The 14,677-nt window shown below is 51.0% G+C and overlaps 1 protein-coding gene across 6 annotated transcripts in view; it reads left to right on the top strand.

Annotated features, from left to right (window-relative positions):
* LOC138846302 (UPF0449 protein C19orf25 homolog) overlaps nucleotides 1-14,677 on the top strand; it is a 251,330-nt gene that overhangs the window by 220,454 nt on the left and 16,199 nt on the right. For all 6 annotated transcript variants that reach the window (XR_011383761.1, XR_011383760.1, XR_011383763.1 and 3 more), the window contains one exon: nucleotides 4,440-11,237. The gene's annotated coding sequence lies outside the window, so the exon portion shown is untranslated. The remainder of the gene's footprint in view (nucleotides 1-4,439; nucleotides 11,238-14,677) is intronic.

The raw sequence follows: 14,677 nt of genomic DNA on the forward strand, positions 1-14,677 counted from the left end.
TTTTTCCTTGGCACACTGGTTTGTTTCAGAAGTGCATATGATCTTCACAATTTTTTGGATTTCTCTGTTTCCCTACCGTTATTGATTTTTTTTTTTGGACAGGCAGAGTGGATAGTGAGAGAGAGAGAGACAGAGAGAAAGGTCTTCCTTTGCCATTGGTTCACCCTCCAATGGCCGCCGCGGCTAGTGTGCTGCGGCCAGCGCACCACGCTGATCTGATGGCAGGAGCCAGGTACCTATCCTGGTCTCCCATGGGGTGCAGGGCCCAAGTACTTGGGCCATCCTCCACTGCACTCCCTGGCCACAGCAGAGAGCTGGCCTGGAACAGGGTCAACTGGGACAGAATCCGGCGCCCCGACCGGGACTAGAACCCGGTGTGCTGGCGCCGCAAGGTGGAGGATTAGCCTAGTGAGCCGCAGCGCCAGCCCCGTTATTGATTTCTAACTTCATCTTATTGTGGGGGAAAAATTGCTTTGTATGATATCTATCTATTTAAATTGATTGAGACTTAATTTGTGACCTGACATTTGATATATCCTGGAAAATGTCCCTTGTGTACTTTTTTTTAAAAAAAGATTAATTTTATTTATTTGAAAGAGATACAGAGAGAGAGAGAGAGACAGAGAGACACAGAGAGACAAAGAGACTTAGTCTTCTATCTGCTGGTTCACTCCCCAAATGGCTACAACATCCAGAGCTGGACCAATCTGAAGCTAGGAGCCAGAAGCTTCCACTGGGTCTCCCACATAGGTGCAGGGGCCCAAGCACTTGGGCCATGCTCTGCTGCTTTCCCAGGTACACTAGCAGGAAACTAGATTGGATAGCAGCCTGGGCTTGAACAGGCTCCCGTATGGGATGCTGGCACTGCAGGCTTAAAAGCTGCTGCGCCACAGTGCTGGCTCCCCCTGCTGTACTCAAGAAGAATGTTGTGTTGTTCTTGGGTCAAGGGTTCCACATGTGTCTGCCATTTCAAGTTGATTTAAGTCTTCTATTTCCTTACTTATCTTCTGTATGGTTATTTTATTCACTGTTTACAATATAATATTGAAATGTCCAACTATATTCATATACTTTGATGGTATTGTCAAAAATGTGTTAATAACTGTTATATCTTTTTGCTATAGTGAATATTTTATTAATTTTTAATGTCCTTTGTTGCCTATAAATTTTTTAGATTTAAATTCTATCTTGTCTGATATGAATACAGCCATCCACTCTCTTTTGGTTGCTATTTATATGGAAGTTCTTTTTCCTGCTTTGTTCTTGAAATCTCTTGTGTCTTTCTATCTAAAGTTAGTCTCCAGTGGGTAGTGTGTAGGGGGATCATATTTTTTTATTTATTTTTTCAATCTCTGTCATTTAATTAGATCAAGCAAACACATACGGAGGAATGTGAGAGAACATGTGGTACTTGTCTTTCTGGGTCAGGCTTATTTCACTCTACATAGTGTCTTCCAGTTGCATCCATTTTGATGCCAATGGCAGAATTTCATTCTGTTTTCTGGCTGAATAATATTCCATCATCATATGTACACTTTCTTTATCCATTCATCTGGTGATGTGTTCCTTGGTTGATTCCATATTTTGCCTATTGTGAATAGTGCTGCTATAAACACGATGGTGCAGATATCTCTTTGATACAACATGTTCACATTTTCGGGTATATACCTTGTAGTCAAGTGCTGGATCATATGGCAAGGCTATTTCTAGCTTTTAGAGAAATCTCCATGTTGTTTTCCACAGTGCCTGCACTAATTTATATTCCCACCAGTAGCGTATGAGTTCCCCCTTCTCCACATCCTCACAATCCTTTGTCTCTATGTCTCTTGGATAATAGCCATACTGACAGAGATTAGGTATATCTTGCAGTTTGCATTTGCATTTCCCTAAAAGCTAGTGATGTTGAATTTTTTTTCAAATATTTGTTGGCCAATTGTATTTCTTCTTTTGAGAACTCTGTACTGAAGTCTCTTGCCCATTTCTTAACTGAATTATTACTTTTTTGTTGTTGCTGCTGTTTCTGAATTTTTTGAGCTGCTGATGTATTCTAGATATTAATCTTTTGTCTGATAGGTAACTTGCAAATATTTTTCCTATTCTATTGGATGTCTTTTCACGCTACTCACTGTTTACTTTTCTATGCAGAAGCTTCTGAGTTTGATATAATCCCTTTTTTCTAGGTTTTCTTTTGTTTTTTTTTTTCATTTTTTGTTTTTGCCTATGCTTTGGGAGTCTCATACAAGAAGTCATAATCTACATCAATGTCTTGTAGCACTTTCAACTGCATTTTCTTCCAGCAATTTCATAGGCTCAGGTCTTAAATGTAGGTCTTTGATTCATCTTGAGTTGACTTTTGTATACAATGAGAAATATGGATCTAATTTAATTCTTCCACATATATACATTCAGTTTTGCCAGCACAATTTTTGAAGAGATCATCTTTTTTCCAGTGTATAGTCTGGCCACTTTTATCAAAAATCATTTGGTCATATATACGTACTTTAATTGTTGGGCTCTCTATTCTGTTCCATTGATTTATGTGTCACTTTTTATGCCAGTACCAAGATGCTTTAATTACTATATCATACTGATTGAGGAAAAGCTGAAAGCATTTCCCCTCAGATTTGGAACAAGACAAGAATGTTCATTTTCACAACTCTTTTTCAGTATAGTACTGGAAGTATTAGCAAGAGCAGTTATGGAGGAGAAAGAAATAAAGGACATCAAAATTGGAAAGGAAGAAATAAAAACATTCAAGTTTACAGATTTCCTGACGTTGTACATGGCAAAAACCTAAACATTCCACCAAGAAGCTGCTAGAACTGATAAACCAGTCCAGAAAGTTGTAGATTACAAAATAAATATACAAAAATCAGTAGCATTTTATATACTAATGATGAACTCAAAGAAAGAGAAATCATGAACGAATCCCTTTCACTATAGCTACACACAAAAAATCAAATACTTAGGAATAAATTTAATCAAAGAAGATGAAAATCTCTACAACTGTTACAAACGTTGATGAGGGGCGCCGGATTCTGTCCCGGTTGCTCCTCTTCCAGTCCAGCTCTCTGCTGTGGCCCGGGAGTGCAGTGGAGGATGGCCCAAGTCCTTGGGCCCTGCACCCGCATGGGAGACCAGGAGAAGCACCTGGCTCCTGCCATCAGATCAGCGCGGTGCGCCACCCGCAGCGGCCATTGGAGGGTGAACCAACAGCAAAGGAAGATCTTTCTCTCTGTCTCTCTCTCTCACTGTCCACTCTGCCTGTCAGAAAACACATTGATGAAATAAATCATCAAGGACACAAAAAATGGAATGCTACTCTTTGCTCATGAATTAGGAGACTCAGTATCATTAAAATAACTATCCTACGTAAAGGAATCTGCAGATTCCATGCAATCTCTATCAAAGTACCACTGAAATTCTTTACAGAATCAGAATAAAAAATCCTAAAATTCATTTGGAATCACAAAAGACTCAGAATAGCCCAAGCAATCATGAGAAAAAAATATCAAACTGGTAGCATCACAATACAAAAAGCACATGTTTATACATTAGGTGCCTAAAAATGTAAATTAATAATTCTTCTAAATTTAGTAGTCTCTTAAATTATGTAGAAAACAAAAGATGGAGTTGTGAACCATTGTTATAATAGCATTAGCTTTGATAAGTGCCATCTATGTGCCTTTCCTGAGATCTTCATTTCTTACCCTATGGGACTCCTTTTAAAATTTTTTTTTTTTTGACAGGCAGAGTGGACAGTGAGAGAGACAGAGAGAAAGGTCTTCCTTTTGCCATTGGTTTACCCTCCAGTGGCCGCCGCCGCTGGCGTGCCGCGGCCGATGCACTGTGCTGATCCGATGGCAGGAGCCAGGTGCTTCTGCTGGTCTCCCATGGGGTGCAGGGCCCAAGCACTTGGGCCATCCTCCACTGCACTCCCGGGCCACAGCAGAGAGCTGGCCTGGAAGAGGGGCAACCGGGACAGAATCTGGCGTCCCGACCGGGACTAGAACCCGGTTTGCCGGTGCCGCAGGTGGAGGATTAGCCCAGTGAGCTGCGGCGCCAGCCTGTTTATTGATATTGGTATTTTTGTTCACATATCATTTGCTTGATTTTCTCTGCATATTCCTTTAGTTCTCAGAATATCTTTAAGACAGTTATTTAAAAGTCTTTGTCTAGTATGTCTGGCACTAGATCTTTTTTAGGGTCTGTTTCTATTTGCTTTATGTATGTGTGTGTACATGTGTGTGTAAATTGCTGTTATAAATATATATAAATTATTATATATATTTTGTTTTTATATTAATACTATATATGTATGTATCTATCTATCTATGTATATTAAGGGACCATATTTTCCTGCTTCTTTGATGCATCATGATTTGTGCTGGGTGAAATGATGTAGTAACTCTGGAACTCAGATGATCTCCCTTCTCCAGGGCTTGCTTCATCTTCCCCCATCTACCTGCTCCTGTCAAGTGTGTGCAAGCTACTTCAGGAACGCAGTGCAGTTGCTTGCCATGGGACTGACTGTGAAGCATGGGCAGCTGCTACCATGCTAAGACTGAAACTATCCACAGCTCACCATCCAAACCTGCTGCAGTAGACTCCTGAGTGCCAAAACAGATCCATCAGATTCCTCCAGTATAAATGATGTGTAGGTAGGCAGAGATTTCTCTTGTTCTTCCTACTCTGCTGTCTTCCCAGAATCCTCTGCCCCATTGATTTTTCTAACAATTCAATTTGATGTATTTTCAGCCTTACAGCAAAGCTACAATAGTATGAGAAACTCCCCCCAATGCTGTCTTAATTCATTTTTGCTCATATAACAGAATATATGAGACTGGATAATTTATTTGAAATATTTGCTTCTCAGGGCTGCACTGTGGCATAGCAGGTAAAGCTGCTGCCTGCAGTGCTGGCATCCCATATGGGGTGCCAGTTCAAGTCCCGGCTGCTCCACTTCTGATCCAGCTCTCTGCTATGGCCTGGGAAAGCAGTGGAAGATGGCCCAAGTCCTTGGGCCCTGCACCCACATGGGAGACCCTGAAGAAGCTCCTGGCTCCTGGTTTCAGATCAGCCCAGCTCTGGCCATTGTGGCCAACTGGGGAATGAACCAGTGGATGGAAGACCTTTCTCTCTCTCTCTCTCTCTCTCTCTCTCTCTCTGCTTCTGCCTCTCTGTAACTCTGCCTTTCAAATAAATACTGGGGTACCCCAGAGATTGGCACTGGCATCTGGTGGGGGCCTTCTTATGGCATGGTGACATGGCAGAGAGCATTCCATGGTGACAGGGCTACTAATGCCATCATGGAGCCTCACGCTCCTGATCTCATTAATCTCAAACACCTTCCTAAAGTGCCAATTCTAACATATAAAATTGGAGATTAAATATCGAACATGTGAATTTTAGGGGATACGCATAAATCATAGCATGGATTTTGTTTGGATTCATCAATTGTTTATATTTGCATTTTATGTATTACCTCCCCACATATGTTATATTTTATGAATATTTTAAAGTGAATCGGGGATACCATGCCTTCAACATTTTAGGATATACTCATATTTCCTGTGAAAAAGAACACTCTTTTATAAAACCTCAGGACATGGATCAAAATCAGAAATTTAACATTGGGGCCAACATTGTAAAGTCACCAACTATGACAATGGCATCCCATATGGGTGCCAGTTTGAATCTCGGCTGCACCACTTCCAGTCCAGCTCCCTGCTAATGGCCTGGGAAAAGCAGCAGAAGATGGTCCAAGGGCTTGGGCCTCTGTACCAACATGGGAGCCTGCAAGAATCCCCCAGCTTTGGTCTAGCCTGGCCCTGGCTGTGTGGCTCTCTGGGTAGTTAACCGGTGCATGGAAGATCTCTCTTTGTCTCTGTCTCTGTCTCTCTCCATCTCTCTGTCTCTGTGGAACTCTGGCATTCAAATAAGTAAATAAATATTTTTAAAAAGAAATTTAACATTGATAAAATGGTATTCTTGTTCTAATTTTATTTACTTATTTGGAAGGCAAAGTGATATAAAGATCTTTCATCTGTTGTGTCTGCAACAGCCTGGACTGAGCCAGGTTGAAGCCAAGAGCCAGGAACTCCATCCAATTCTGTGTGAGTAGCAGGAACCCAAGCACTTGGGCCGTCCTCTGCTGCCTCCCAGAACATACATTTGCAAGAAATGGTTGGAAACTGAAGTGGGACTTGAAGCCAGGATTCCAATATGAAATGTGGGCATTCCAAGTGGTGGCTTAACCCATTGTGCCACAAACACCCACTCTGATAAAATGGCTTCCTAATCCAAAATTTACACTGACATTTCATCAATTGACTAATATTTGTCTTTGCAGCAATTTCTTCCACATTTAAGCATCCAGTACAGAATCATGCAGAGCATTTTATTTATTTATTTATTTATTGACAGGCAGAGTGGACAGTGAGAGAGACAGAGAGAAAGGTCTTCTTTGCCATAGGTTCACCCTCCAATGGCCGCCACGGCCGGCACGCTGTGGCTGGCGCACTGCGCTGATCCAAAGGCAGGAGCCAGGTACTTCTCCTGGTCTCCCATGGGGTGCAGGGCCCAAGCACTTGGGCCATCCTCCACTGCACTTCCCTGGCCACAGCAGAGAGCTGGCCTGGAAGAGGGGCAACCGGGACAGAATCTGGCGCCCCGACCGGGACTAGAACCCGGTGTGCCTGCACCACTAGGCGGAGGATTAGCCTAGTGAGCCGCAGCGCCGGCTGGTATTGCAGTCTTTTTTAAGATTTATTTATTTGAAAGGTAGCATGACAGAGAGAGATTGGGGACACAGAGAGATCTTTCGTATGCTGGTTCATTCCCCAGATGGTTACAGCAGCCTGGATTGGGCCAGCCCACAGCCAGGAGCCTGAAACTCCACTCAGATCTTTCACATGGGTGGTAGAGGCCCAAGTACTCACGTCATCTTCTCCTGCCTTCCCAGGAACGTTGGTGGGAGATGGAATTGGAAGCAGAGCAGCTGAAACTCAAGCTGGCAAAATGATAGGGGAATCCTAGGTTGCCAGCACTGTGCCAAAAGGCTGGCCCCACAGTATTGAGTCTTTTTTTTTTTTTTGACAGGCAGAGTGGACAGTGAGAGAGAGAGACAGAGAGAAAGGTCTTCCTTTTTGCCGTTGGTTCACTCTCCAATGGCTGCCACAGCCAGCACGCTGCGGCCAGCACATTGCGCTGATCCGAAGCCAGGAGCAAGGTACTTATCCTGGTCTCCCATGGGGTGCAGGGCGCAAGCACTTGGGCCATCCTCCACTGCACTCCCTGGCCACAGCAGAGAGCTGGCCTGGAAGAGGGGCAACTGGGACAGAATCCGGCGCCCCGACTGGGACTAGAACCCGGTGTACCTGCGCCACAAGGCGGAGGATTAGCCTATTGAGCCACGGCGCCGGCCAGTATTGAGTCTTGATTACAATTCTTCCAGTAAGATCTATTCAGAAACATTAAGTCCTCCAACCCTATCCTGCCCTTTCAATCTGGTGTTGGATATTCTAAATCCTTTGCTTTTTTCATATAAATTTTACAGAGTACTTATCACTCCACCAAGCCCAGGGCAGACATGGCTGAACGTTTTCTTGTCTGCTCCAACCCTCGCTTCACTGAAGCAGAGACGAAAGCCCTGGGAGAGATGTTGGGATTGAGATGTGAGTCAGTCAACCCTGAGGCTTAGCTCTGGGTTGTCCTGCGTAGCTGTACACAGGCAGGCTGGCTTTGGTGACATGAGCCCTGCCCCTGAAAGTGAAGTGGGGGCATAGGGGCAGGCACCACAGATTCTCCCTGCATCCCCTGTGCATGGAAGCCCCAGCCCCAGAACACCTGCCTCGGTTCCTACTCAGCCATTCCCAGGGTCTCTGCATTCCTGGGGCAGGTGTTTGCCCTGAACAGCTTCCTCCTGTGGCAAGAGGGAAAGGTGGTGGCTGGTGGGAGGACAGGTCCCAGCAAGAGTGGGAAGGAGTTGGCACCACCTGGCCACAGCGGGGTGTGCTGGCTGTGAGGTCCCAGTCTGCATCCTGCTCACCCTCTCCATCTCCCTTCCACCACCCTCCTCCACCTCTGCCTCCCCCCTTGTGTGAGGGGAATGTAGCCAGGGCCCATGCACTGAGCCTCCCTCTCTCGCCTCCTCCTCCCAGCACCCACCTGGCCCTGCCGCTGGGCTCCTGTAGTCTGCCCAGTGGGTGGGAGCCCCTGCAGAGAGGGTTGTGGCTTAGGTGGCTCCGTTCACCCAGAACGCACACTTGGTGCTTTGGTGAAGGACCTGGAGCTGGTGCTCAGTGTTACTGCATGAACAGACGAACAAGTGAATCAAAGTGAAGGAGTGAACAGACATAACCCCATGCCTGCTGGATCCCCTGAAAGACGGCAGGGTGGTAGTGGTGCAGGCATGGAACCCCACAGCCCCGTGCCTGCTGGATCCCCTGAAAGACTGCAGGGTGGTGGTGGGGCAGGCATGGAACCCCACAGCCCCGTGCCTGCTGATCCCCTGAAAGACGGCAGAGTGGTGGTGGTGCAGGCATGGGACCCCACAGCCCCGTGCCTGCTGATCCCCTGAAAGACGGCAGAGTGGTGGTGGTGCAGGCATGGAACCCCACAGCCCTGTGCCTGCTGATCCCCTGAAAGATGGCAGGGTGGTAGTGGTGCAGGCATGGGACCCCACAGCCCCGTGCTTGCTGGATCCCCTGCGAGACGGCAGGGTGGTGGTGGTGCAGACATAGAACCCCACAGCCCTGTGCTTGCTGGATCCCCTGCGAGACGGCAGGGTGGTGGTGGTGCAGACATAGAACCCCACAGCCCCGTGCCTGCTGATCCCCTGAAAGACGGCAGAGTGGTGGTGGTGCAGGCATGGAACCCCACAGCCCCGTGCCTGCTGGATCCCCTGAAAGACGGCAGGGTGGTGGTGGTGCAGACATGGAACCCAGAACCGGGAGGCGGAGTCAGTTGCTGGCTGACTGCAGGCTGGGGCTGCCCTCCCATGCCAGGCCTTAGGCTGCTCACCTGCCCAGGGAGGAGGTGCTACAGCTTAGAGCCCCTGTGTGTGCTTCACTGTGCCTGGGCCCCCAGCCACCTGAAGCTGATGGGGGGAGAGGAGGGGCTGGGGGACTGGGTCTGGAAGGGGCACAGAGCTGTGTGCCTGGTGGGTTCAGGGGAGGACGGTGGTGTTGGAGAGAGCATCCTGCAAAGATTTTCCAAACAGGAAGGCGGGATTTAAAATGCAAAGTTCCCAGAAAATGTACATGTGCTGTGCACGTGCACACACAGTACATGCTCACGCCTTGTCTTCCCCAGCCTCTGTCTCCCGTCCACCCACAAGGCGGTTCTTCAGGGAGAAGCTGCCGCCCTGCCCTTACCAGGTGCGTGCAATCTTACTCCTGGCTTATGAAGGACCCACAGGGAGGAGTGCAGGCGCCTTCAGCAGTTGCTCCACACTCAGAACTGCACACTTCTCTGGTCTAGGAGAGGCTTGGAGGGTGCGAGAGCCCGCCTGCCCCACAGCTGTGCACCTGTGAGCTCACACATCCCAGCTCATACACCTGGGCACCCGACACACACGCATGGGGCATGCACCGTGAGTGATGGCAGCCCCCACGTGAGGAAGAAGCCCCCAGGAAGGCTATCTTCCACCTCAGAACCAGGGCATATCGGTGCCACCAAGGGGACAGAACCCAGTCACCCCAGCTGTCAACCTGAGTCGTATCTAGAAGCCCTCCCTGTGTGCAGGGGCAGGCACATGGACCTGTGCAAGGTCACTCTGTGTGGAGGGGCAGCACGGGGACCTGTGCAAGGTCACTCTGTGTGGAGGGGGCAGCACATGGACACATGCAAGGTCACTCTGTGTGGAGGGGCAGGTGCACGGACCTGTGCAAGGTCACTCTGTGTGGAGGGGCAGGCACATGGACCTGTGCAAGGTCATTCTGGGGGGGGGGGGCAGGGCCAGGTCTGTCTTTCTCCAAGCGACTCTGAGTAACTCATCAGCACTGTGATGCTGTCAGCTGGGACGGCTAATGGAGTTAGAAAGTGTCAAACTGAAAGGAGTAATTGTCTACTTAAAAAAAATCTAGTTAATTAGCATAATTGGGAGTAAAAGGGCCATGTTCCTCTCCCAGTGTTGGGGTGCATTGCCTGAAGGTGCGTTCTGGGTCTCTGGCAGAGTCAGCCACTCAGCCAGGGGCTGGGGTCCCCAGGTCAAAAGGAAGACGGAGAAGGTGGGAGAGGCACGGTGTGGGTGCACCCAGGAGATGTCAGTTTATGCACGATGCACCCCTGTCTTCCGGCAGCGACTGTTCGCCTGTTCATCTTGGCAGCTTTCCAGCTACCCTTTGATGTGTGTTTAAGGAACACCTGCTGGGAAGGCAGCCAGCGTGTGTTCTCAGCCAAAAAAATTTTTATTGAAGTTTGCAGAGCATACTCCCCCCTCCAATGCGCCCACCTGTCCCTACTGCCAAAGAGGTTTTCTTCTCTGGCTGTCAGGGCAGGATGAGAGCTTGTCCTCAGTTCCATGCACCGGGATGGGGGACCTTCAGGGCACCGGGCACAGCAGAACTCATTTGTTAGGTGGCCCAGAATCACAGCTGGTGGCAGTGTCTGCTTCTGGTGAGTTCAGGAGGCTGGGGAGAGGGAAGCAGCCCTTGCTGTTCACTGGCAGCGTTCCAAGACTCCCCACACCCCCACTCTTATTGGCACCATTGTTTAGAAGGAGAAACTGAGGTTAAATAATTGATTGAGGATCCCCCTGCTAGCAACTTGCAGAGCAAGGATTTAAATGCATGAAGCCCACATCCAGGGTTCATGTCCTTAAGCCTCCGAGTAACACTGGAGACTTATTTGCGATGAACCACAGAGCACGAGAGAAGGAGAGGGATGGGTAGTCAGCATCTGATGTGTGGAGGGCCCTGGCCTCAGCACCAAGGCTGGGTGGCAGCCAAGACCCAGTCCCTGCCACTGAGGCCCCTGCAGGCTGGAGCGGCTCCTGGGCTCTGGGTTCAAATCCTGCTGTTTTTCAGGTGTTGCCCAAGTGTCTGAATGTGGGCTTCCTTCTTCCAGGCCAGCTCTCTGCTGTGGCCAGGGAGTGCAGTGGAGGATGGCCCAAGTCCTTGGGCCCTGCACCCTCATGGGAGACCAGGAGAAGCACCTGGCTCCTGGCTTCGGATCAGCACAGTGCGCCGGCCGCAGCGCTCTGGCTGCAGCAGCCATTGGAGGGTGAAGCAACGGTAAAGGAAGACCTTTCTCTCTGTCTCTCTCTCTCTCACTGTCCACTCTGCCTGTCAAAAAAAAAAGTGACTTTGTATTCATTGTCTCCTGTAAACAAATGATCCCTAAATGTAGCAACTCAAGACCAGGAGCACATAATTTTCTAATTTGAAGCTTCTGAAGACAGGAGATCTGTAGGGAGCTTGGCTGGGTGGTCCTGGCTAAGGGTCTCTCATGAGGCTCAACTGAGACCAGGGGAATCTCCTCCCCAGCTCACCTTGGCTTTGGTCCCTCACCATGTGGACCTCCCTGGAGGGCTCCCTGTGTTGTGGGGCCAGGGAGGGAGAGACTTCCCAACAGCAGCTACGGTGTCTTCTGTAACATAACCTCAGTAGTAACACCCCACCAGCCACCTCAGCCCTGCTCTGTTGGCCATGCTGACCAATGCTGACAGTGTGGGAGGAACCATGAGGGTAGGAATGCAAGGAGGTGGGGTTACTGAGCCAAGGCCCCTGTGGGCAGCAGGATGGGGAGCCCAGGGGGTCCTGGGAGCCCGGGTACACCTTAGAGCTGCCCCCATCCACAAGTGGACTGGTTCCCATCCAACAGTTACCTGGCAGTGGCCCAGGGCGCCTCCATGGGCATTCATGCCAGCATGTTCAGCTTGCCCTGTGCACACAGCAGTCTTGACAGGTGGTGCCCATGGCAGGCAGCCTCACTCTGGCCCCCATTTCCTGGGCTGTCAGGGAGGTGCCAGCCCTTGCCTGGCAGAGGGACCGTGCAGCAGTTCCCCTGGCCCACAGGAAGTGCTCCGCAAAGCAAAGGTGATATGGCCAAGGTGATTGGTCATGCCGCTAGGTGAGGGTGAAGTGAGGCGATGGCAGCCCTGCTTTTGGTTGCCAGGTTCCCTGATGCTCATTCGTGTGCTCAGCTTGTCCCCTCTCAGACCCCAGACAAGAACACTCCAGAAACACATGCCCTGGTGCTCAGCATACCCAGGGACAGCCGGGGTGGCAGCTGATGGCTCAGCAGCCCTGGGCGCACAGGGCCCAGTGAGCACAGAGTGGTGTTGGCACCTTGGACAGCTCCTGAAGCCTAGGCCTGGCATAAGCCCACTGCACCTGCTCTGTCCGCTTGGTTTGCAGCCCTTCTGTCACTGCCCTGGCATCCTTGGTCACCTTTGAACAAGAGGCCTGGCACCTCCGTCATGCACTGGGTGTGGGAACCACAGCAGCACTCCCTCCCTGCCGAGGACCTCTGTTCCCCCTTCCAGGTCCGCCCTCTCCTGGGGCCCGGTGGCTCCAGCTCTCCCCTGTCCAGGGAGGGCCACACCTACAGGAACCCTTGTCCTTTGTGTCCTATGGGGTTCAGCCAGTGGGAGGCCTGGCAGGAGAAGAGTGGGCACTGAAGGCCAAGGGTGCCCCCCCCCCGCCAGCTCCCTCTGGGCTGGGTCATGCAAGAGTCCTCTGGGGAAGCCACAGTCTTCTCGCCCTTGCCCAGAGCCCCAGCCACTGTCCCCTGCTCGGGTGACGACTCCTGACCTGGGTTTCTGCCCAGGGTTGCTGCACTGATGCCTCACCACTTTTGGTGCCCTCTGTGCACCTGTCAAAACAGCTGCTGTCTCAGACATGGGCACCTCTTGCTTCCCACCAGGACGCCCTGCCCTGATGCCCTCTCCCATGGCTGGGTGGGAAGGGGGGCAAAAGCCTGCAGGTGACAGTAAAGCCCCTGTGCGTGGCCAGTGCTGTGCAAAGCCATACTCCCACCCTTGGTTTCCTGGCTCTAATGGCCAGTTGCTTTTAACTGGTATCCTAGACTGCCACAGGCCTGCCTGCACATGCACACACACATATGTGCATGTGCACATGCGTACACACACATGTACACACACATGTCCATGTGCACCCATGCATGTTTACACACACACACACACACACACACACACTGCTCCTTGGCTGACAGTTCTCCTGGAGAAGTTCAGACAACCAGAGAGAGCTCTAGCTGGGGGCCTCTGGCTTTGGGAGTGAGATGTGGAGCCTGAACTGCTCCCCAGCTTCTGGCCTCCAGCCCGGGGGGACGCAGGCAGCCAGCTGTCTGTGGAGGGTGCCTCCCCTCAGAGCAGGTTTCCCGAGGCAACAGCTTCTAAGCCCAGACCTGAAGGGGCTGAGGCAGGAAGGTCCACATGGCTCCATGCCGGTTCTGTGCCCCAAGCACAAGTATGTGGAGGGCTGGTGCCACTGAGACAAGGTGGGCTCAGGGATGGGGCCAGACAGAGCCTCGCTCTCCACTGCAGAATCACTCTGGCCACCAGGGAAGGGGAGACCGGGGCGTGGGTGTTGTGGCACAGCAGGCTAAGCCGCCGCATGGCACCCCCATGTCCCATATCAGAGTGCCTGCTCTGAGTCTCGGCTGCCCTGAGCTTTGAACCCAGCTCCCTGCTAATGCACCTGGCAGGCAGCTGGTGATGGCTCATGTACTTGGGTCCCTGCTCCCCTTGAGAGAGACACGGATGGAGCCTGTCTCTCCCTCTGCCTCTCACGTGAATAGATACATCTTTCAGAAAAGAGAATCAAGTAAGGCGGGGATGAATGGATGAGTGAGGAATGAATGAATGAGTGAGTGAGCATCCTCAGACCTTTTCATGAGTTCGTCTTGACCGCTCCCTTCAGTAGAGAGAGAGGCAGGAGGAGGAGGAGAAGCCGGCAGTGTGGAGCGGGGGCCCAGCGGGCAGGCAGCCGGGCCTGCTCTGCTGCTGCACAGCCCCAGGGAGCCGCTGTAATCGCAGCCACCAGGAGAGGATCAGAGCGGGTGGCGCTGTTTTCCCTCTGAGGGGGTCCCCAGCCAGCCCCTCTGATCCTCCTTCAGCCCTCTGGGCTGCCGCCCCCACCCCAGGCCACAACAGGCTCCCAACAGCTGACCTCGCAGAAAAGAGAGCAGGCACTGGACAAACAGCACCCCTTGGAGGTGAGGCGGGCCCCAGGCCCTGGCCTGCAGGTGCCTGTGAGCTCCCACAAGGCCAGAGCATTTGTTCCTGTGGATTAAGTGTCTGCTCCCTCTCCCGCCCTGGCTCTGGCACCTGCTCCTTTGTCTGCTGCTCCCTCTCCCTCTCCCTCCACCTCCCTCCCTCCCTCTTTCCCTCCTTCCCTGTCTCCCTCCCTCCCTCTCTTCCTCTCTCCAGTCCTCTCCTTCCCTCTCCCTCTTTCAATTGCAAACTGAGGAGGTGAAGGGAGGCAGAAGGCATGGAAGCCGGGCAGCCCAGGAGAGAGCCAGTGGCCCTGCCCACGCTTCCGGTCAGCATCTCCCTGGACCCCACAAGGGTCCTGCGTGGCAGGTGCTAGCTACGGGCTTACCTTGCAGAGCTGGACAGGGAGGCTCAGAGAGTTTTTGTCACCTGCCCTGGGCCCCATGAGCCGAGTCCAAGTTGGTGTCCAGGAGATGAGGAGCATTTGTTTGTGAGAGC

The sequence above is a fragment of the Oryctolagus cuniculus genome, chromosome 17, assembly GCF_964237555.1.
Source record: "Oryctolagus cuniculus chromosome 17, mOryCun1.1, whole genome shotgun sequence".
Taxonomy (NCBI): domain Eukaryota; kingdom Metazoa; phylum Chordata; class Mammalia; order Lagomorpha; family Leporidae; genus Oryctolagus; species Oryctolagus cuniculus.